Source organism: Hyla sarda, unplaced genomic scaffold, assembly GCF_029499605.1.
Source record: "Hyla sarda isolate aHylSar1 unplaced genomic scaffold, aHylSar1.hap1 scaffold_413, whole genome shotgun sequence".
NCBI lineage: Eukaryota > Metazoa > Chordata > Amphibia > Anura > Hylidae > Hyla > Hyla sarda.
The window spans coordinates 265,832-271,831 of record NW_026610428.1 but is presented as its reverse complement, the minus strand read 5'-3'; the positions used below and the strand labels follow the sequence as shown (position 1 = coordinate 271,831).

General features: G+C 46.5%; 3 non-coding genes across 3 annotated transcripts; all 3 read left to right on the top strand.

Moving 5' to 3' along the window:
• Window positions 1-1,003: 1,003 nt before the first annotated feature.
• LOC130333664 (U2 spliceosomal RNA) lies at window positions 1,004-1,194 on the top strand. The gene has a single exon (XR_008875816.1). It is a non-coding gene; the product is annotated as a U2 spliceosomal RNA (small nuclear RNA).
• Window positions 1,195-3,285: 2,091 nt separating this feature from the next.
• LOC130333662 (U2 spliceosomal RNA) lies at window positions 3,286-3,476 on the top strand. Its single transcript, XR_008875815.1, has one exon. It is a non-coding gene; the product is annotated as a U2 spliceosomal RNA (small nuclear RNA).
• Window positions 3,477-5,576: 2,100 nt separating this feature from the next.
• LOC130333661 (U2 spliceosomal RNA) lies at window positions 5,577-5,767 on the top strand. The gene has a single exon (XR_008875814.1). It is a non-coding gene; the product is annotated as a U2 spliceosomal RNA (small nuclear RNA).
• The last annotated feature ends 233 nt before the right edge of the window (window positions 5,768-6,000 follow it).

Here is a 6,000-nt window from a genome sequence, read left to right as displayed (position 1 = left end):
GCGAAAAGGAGAAAAACGTAAAAAAACGTGAAAAAAAAGTAAGAGGAAGAGAAGGGAAAAAAAGGTGGAAATGGGTTTAAAAGTGATTTCGGCGGAGAAATATATATATATATATATATATATATATATATATATATATATATGCGCACACACACACATAGATATAAACGTATTCTCCGTTGAGATATTGCAGCCGCTGCTGTGTCCAGGCCCAGGAGCCTTAGCACTGTGCTGTGATGTCACTCAATACCACTGACATCACTAGGTGTAAACAACATCTCTCCTTTGCTGTGTATGTGACTATGGAGCTGTTTGGTGATGTCGTCTATTACGGCCTTCATAGAAGCAACAGGAGATTGTTGCATCCATCTTGAACCCTCAGAACTACAGTGCTATGATGTCACTCACTTCCACAGGCCTTGCAGAGTGTAAACAACAACAACCCAGCTTTGTTGTGTATGTAACCAAAGGGATTTGTGATGTCACCTAGAACCTTCACAGCAGCGACAGCTTTATGAGGAGCCTGCCTGAGCAGAACCATCACCGCCATAGGTTGTCAAATAACCCGGATTTAACCCACACAGGTAAGTCCAATGGGGTGCAGGCATGTCCTCTATGCTTACAGCTTCCCGTGGGTGTTGGTTTGATACCGTTTGGGGACAGCCAAGGAGGCATCTGCAGGCAACAAAGGTAGGTGTGTGCTTGTGTGTGTGTTTCCTATGCAGATCCTAAGCCCAGTGTCACATGCAAGTAGGAGGAGTAAGAAGGGTTCCTGGCAAATCCGGGTTATGGATTGCATTTAAAAAGGCCCCGTGGGAGTGCAATGGGCCCCTGTCTTGCTGCTTAGCAATAATGGTATGGGTTTAGGTTCTGCTGTGTGTACTGGTGGTTGACTGCCCCCCAGCCCAGAGTGTGCATGGAAAATTGTCTGGCAGCCTCCCTGACAGCAAGCAGTGATAGTGCCCATGAAGGGGACCTTGTTGGGCCCGCCCCTTTCACGGTTATCGCTTCTCGGCCTTTTGGCTAAGATCAAGTGTAGTATCTGTTCTTATCAGTTTAATATCTGATACGTCCCCTATCTGGGGACCATATATTAAATGGATTTTTGAGAACGGGGGCCGATTTCGAAGCTTGCTTCCGTCGCCCTATGCATTGACCCGATATGGCAGTATCTTCGGGTACAGTGCACCACCCCCTTACAGGGTTAAAAAGAAAGATTCCTACTTTCATTGCTACCTGCTTGCTGGCTAGCCAGCTAGCCAGCCCTGTGGGCCTTGCTGCTGCTGCAGCCAAAAAACAAAAGGTGGTGCTGCTGCTGCTTCTGCTGCTTCTGCTTCTGCTTGTGTCTGGCCCCTGTTGGAGCGTCCAGGCACAGGACTTCTGCTGCTGCTGACTAAATGGCCTCCTTAATTGGATCATTTGAGTAGCCAGCACACCTGTGCAGGTAGGGCATGACATGATAGGCAGCTGCCTTGATAGCGGGTGGGTGCTGAATGTTCCTAATTGACAAAATAAGATTAATGCTTATGAAGAAATATAAAATCTCATCCCTTCCCCAATATCGCGCCACACCCCTACCCCTTAATTCCCTGGTTGAACGTGATGGACATATGTCTTTTTTCGACCGTACTAACTATGTAACTATGTAACATAACATGGGGGGGGGGGGGGGGGGTCTCCTGGCTGTTCACACAGGTGTGTCATTGCTGTACATTGACCATGCATTGCTTCTGTGGTATTGCAAAGGCAAAGACAAATGCTTCCAGCCATCCATTGCACTAATGGATTGGTCATCAGCTGGCTGTCTATGTCCCGCATCAATATAGACCAAAGTACAGAGGGTTAGGCTATGCTATTGTGCACCTACCTGATGCATCAGAAGGTGCGAGGCCCTTGCTAAATTCTGTGCACAGACTTTGAGATCTATGCTTTAGACTGTATCTAAACCTGCTCCAACATGGACTGACATTCTGGCCTACTTTCAGCCGATGCGACTTGTCTGTCGCTGAACAGTCGCTTTTTATGTATTCAGCACCTATGTATAATGTTGTAAAAATGCTCTAGAAGCTAAAGTCGCAGAAATGTCACACATATTTGGCCTGCAACTTTCTGTGCGACAAATTCAGACAGGAAAAATCAGTATAAATCCTTAGAAAATTATCCCCCAGTGTCTCCATCTGCTGGCGGTATTGAATAAGCATTGCTGCACTGATGGGGTATGCATTAGACGAAAAAAAAGAAGAAAAAGAAGAATAATACGCCCAGAAAAGAGGCGAAAAGGAGAAAAACGTAAAAAAACGTGAAAAAAAAGTAAGAGGAAGAGAAGGGAAAAAAAGGTGGAAATGGGTTTAAAAGTGATTTCGGCGGAGAAATATATATATATATATATATATATATATATATATATATATATGCGCACACACACACATAGATATAAACGTATTCTCCGTTGAGATATTGCAGCCGCTGCTGTGTCCAGGCCCAGGAGCCTTAGCACTGTGCTGTGATGTCACTCAATACCACTGACATCACTAGGTGTAAACAACATCTCTCCTTTGCTGTGTATGTGACTATGGAGCTGTTTGGTGATGTCGTCTATTACGGCCTTCATAGAAGCAACAGGAGATTGTTGCATCCATCTTGAACCCTCAGAACTACAGTGCTATGATGTCACTCACTTCCACAGGCCTTGCAGAGTGTAAACAACAACAACCCAGCTTTGTTGTGTATGTAACCAAAGGGATTTGTGATGTCACCTAGAACCTTCACAGCAGCGACAGCTTTATGAGGAGCATCAGCACTGCTCTGCCTGAGCAGAACCATCACCGCCATAGGTTGTCAAATAACCCGGATTTAACCCACACAGGTAAGTCCAATGGGGTGCAGGCATGTCCTCTATGCTTACAGCTTCCCGTGGGTGTTGGTTTGATACCGTTTGGGGACAGCCAAGGAGGCATCTGCAGGCAACAAAGGTAGGTGTGTGCTTGTGTGTGTGTTTCCTATGCAGATCCTAAGCCCAGTGTCACATGCAAGTAGGAGGAGTAAGAAGGGTTCCTGGCAAATCCGGGTTATGGATTGCATTTAAAAAGGCCCCGTGGGAGTGCAATGGGCCCCTGTCTTGCTGCTTAGCAATAATGGTATGGGTTTAGGTTCTGCTGTGTGTACTGGTGGTTGACTGCCCCCCAGCCCAGAGTGTGCATGGAAAATTGTCTGGCAGCCTCCCTGACAGCAAGCAGTGATAGTGCCCATGAAGGGGACCTTGTTGGGCCCGCCCCTTTCACGGTTATCGCTTCTCGGCCTTTTGGCTAAGATCAAGTGTAGTATCTGTTCTTATCAGTTTAATATCTGATACGTCCCCTATCTGGGGACCATATATTAAATGGATTTTTGAGAACGGGGGCCGATTTCGAAGCTTGCTTCCGTCGCCCTATGCATTGACCCGATATGGCAGTATCTTCGGGTACAGTGCACCACCCCCTTACAGGGTTAAAAAGAAAGATTCCTACTTTCATTGCTACCTGCTTGCTGGCTAGCCAGCTAGCCAGCCCTGTGGGCCTTGCTGCTGCTGCAGCCAAAAAACAAAAGGTGGTGCTGCTGCTGCTTCTGCTGCTTCTGCTTCTGCTTGTGTCTGGCCCCTGTTGGAGCGTCCAGGCACAGGACTTCTGCTGCTGCTGACTAAATGGCCTCCTTAATTGGATCATTTGAGTAGCCAGCACACCTGTGCAGGTAGGGCATGACATGATAGGCAGCTGCCTTGATAGCGGGTGGGTGCTGAATGTTCCTAATTGACAAAATAAGATTAATGCTTATGAAGAAATATAAAATCTCATCCCTTCCCCAATATCGCGCCACACCCCTACCCCTTAATTCCCTGGTTGAACGTGATGGACATATGTCTTTTTTCGACCGTACTAACTATGTAACTATGTAACATAACATGGGGGGGGGGGGGGGGGGGTCTCCTGGCTGTTCACACAGGTGTGTCATTGCTGTACATTGACCATGCATTGCTTCTGTGGTATTGCAAAGGCAAAGACAAATGCTTCCAGCCATCCATTGCACTAATGGATTGGTCGTCAGCTGGCTGTCTATGTCCCGCATCAATATAGACCAAAGTACAGAGGGTTAGGCTATGCTATTGTGCACCTACCTGATGCATCAGAAGGTGCGAGGCCCTTGCTAAATTCTGTGCACAGACTTTGAGATCTATGCTTTAGACTGTATCTAAACCTGCTCCAACATGGACTGACATTCTGGCCTACTTTCAGCCGATGCGACTTGTCTGTCGCTGAACAGTCGCTTTTTATGTATTCAGCACCTATGTATAATGTTGTAAAAATGCTCTAGAAGCTAAAGTCGCAGAAATGTCACACATATTTGGCCTGCAACTTTCTGTGCGACAAATTCAGACAGGAAAAATCAGTATAAATCCTTAGAAAATTATCCCCCAGTGTCTCCATCTGCTGGCGGTATTGAATAAGCATTGCTGCACTGATGGGGTATGCATTAGACGAAAAAAAAGAAGAAAAAGAAGAATAATACGCCCAGAAAAGAGGCGAAAAGGAGAAAAACGTAAAAAAACGTGAAAAAAAAGTAAGAGGAAGAGAAGGGAAAAAAAGGTGGAAATGGGTTTAAAAGTGATTTCGGCGGAGAAATATATATATATATATATATATATATATATATATATATATATATATATATGCGCACACACACACATAGATATAAACGTATTCTCCGTTGAGATATTGCAGCCGCTGCTGTGTCCAGGCCCAGGAGCCTTAGCACTGTGCTGTGATGTCACTCAATACCACTGACATCACTAGGTGTAAACAACATCTCTCCTTTGCTGTGTATGTGACTATGGAGCTGTTTGGTGATGTCGTCTATTACGGCCTTCATAGAAGCAACAGGAGATTGTTGCATCCATCTTGAACCCTCAGAACTACAGTGCTATGATGTCACTCACTTCCACAGGCCTTGCAGAGTGTAAACAACAACAACCCAGCTTTGTTGTGTATGTAACCAAAGGGATTTGTGATGTCACCTAGAACCTTCACAGCAGCGACAGCTTTATGAGGAGCATCAGCACTGCTCTGCCTGAGCAGAACCATCACCGCCATAGGTTGTCAAATAACCCGGATTTAACCCACACAGGTAAGTCCAATGGGGTGCAGGCATGTCCTCTATGCTTACAGCTTCCCGTGGGTGTTGGTTTGATACCGTTTGGGGACAGCCAAGGAGGCATCTGCAGGCAACAAAGGTAGGTGTGTGCTTGTGTGTGTGTTTCCTATGCAGATCCTAAGCCCAGTGTCACATGCAAGTAGGAGGAGTAAGAAGGGTTCCTGGCAAATCCGGGTTATGGATTGCATTTAAAAAGGCCCCGTGGGAGTGCAATGGGCCCCTGTCTTGCTGCTTAGCAATAATGGTATGGGTTTAGGTTCTGCTGTGTGTACTGGTGGTTGACTGCCCCCCAGCCCAGAGTGTGCATGGAAAATTGTCTGGCAGCCTCCCTGACAGCAAGCAGTGATAGTGCCCATGAAGGGGACCTTGTTGGGCCCGCCCCTTTCACGGTTATCGCTTCTCGGCCTTTTGGCTAAGATCAAGTGTAGTATCTGTTCTTATCAGTTTAATATCTGATACGTCCCCTATCTGGGGACCATATATTAAATGGATTTTTGAGAACGGGGGCCGATTTCGAAGCTTGCTTCCGTCGCCCTATGCATTGACCCGATATGGCAGTATCTTCGGGTACAGTGCACCACCCCCTTACAGGGTTAAAAAGAAAGATTCCTACTTTCATTGCTACCTGCTTGCTGGCTAGCCAGCTAGCCAGCCCTGTGGGCCTTGCTGCTGCTGCAGCCAAAAAACAAAAGGTGGTGCTGCTGCTGCTTCTGCTGCTTCTGCTTCTGCTTGTGTCTGGCCCCTGTTGGAGCGTCCAGGCACAGGACTTCTGCTGCTGCTGACTAAATGGCCTCCTTAATTGGATCATTTGAGTAG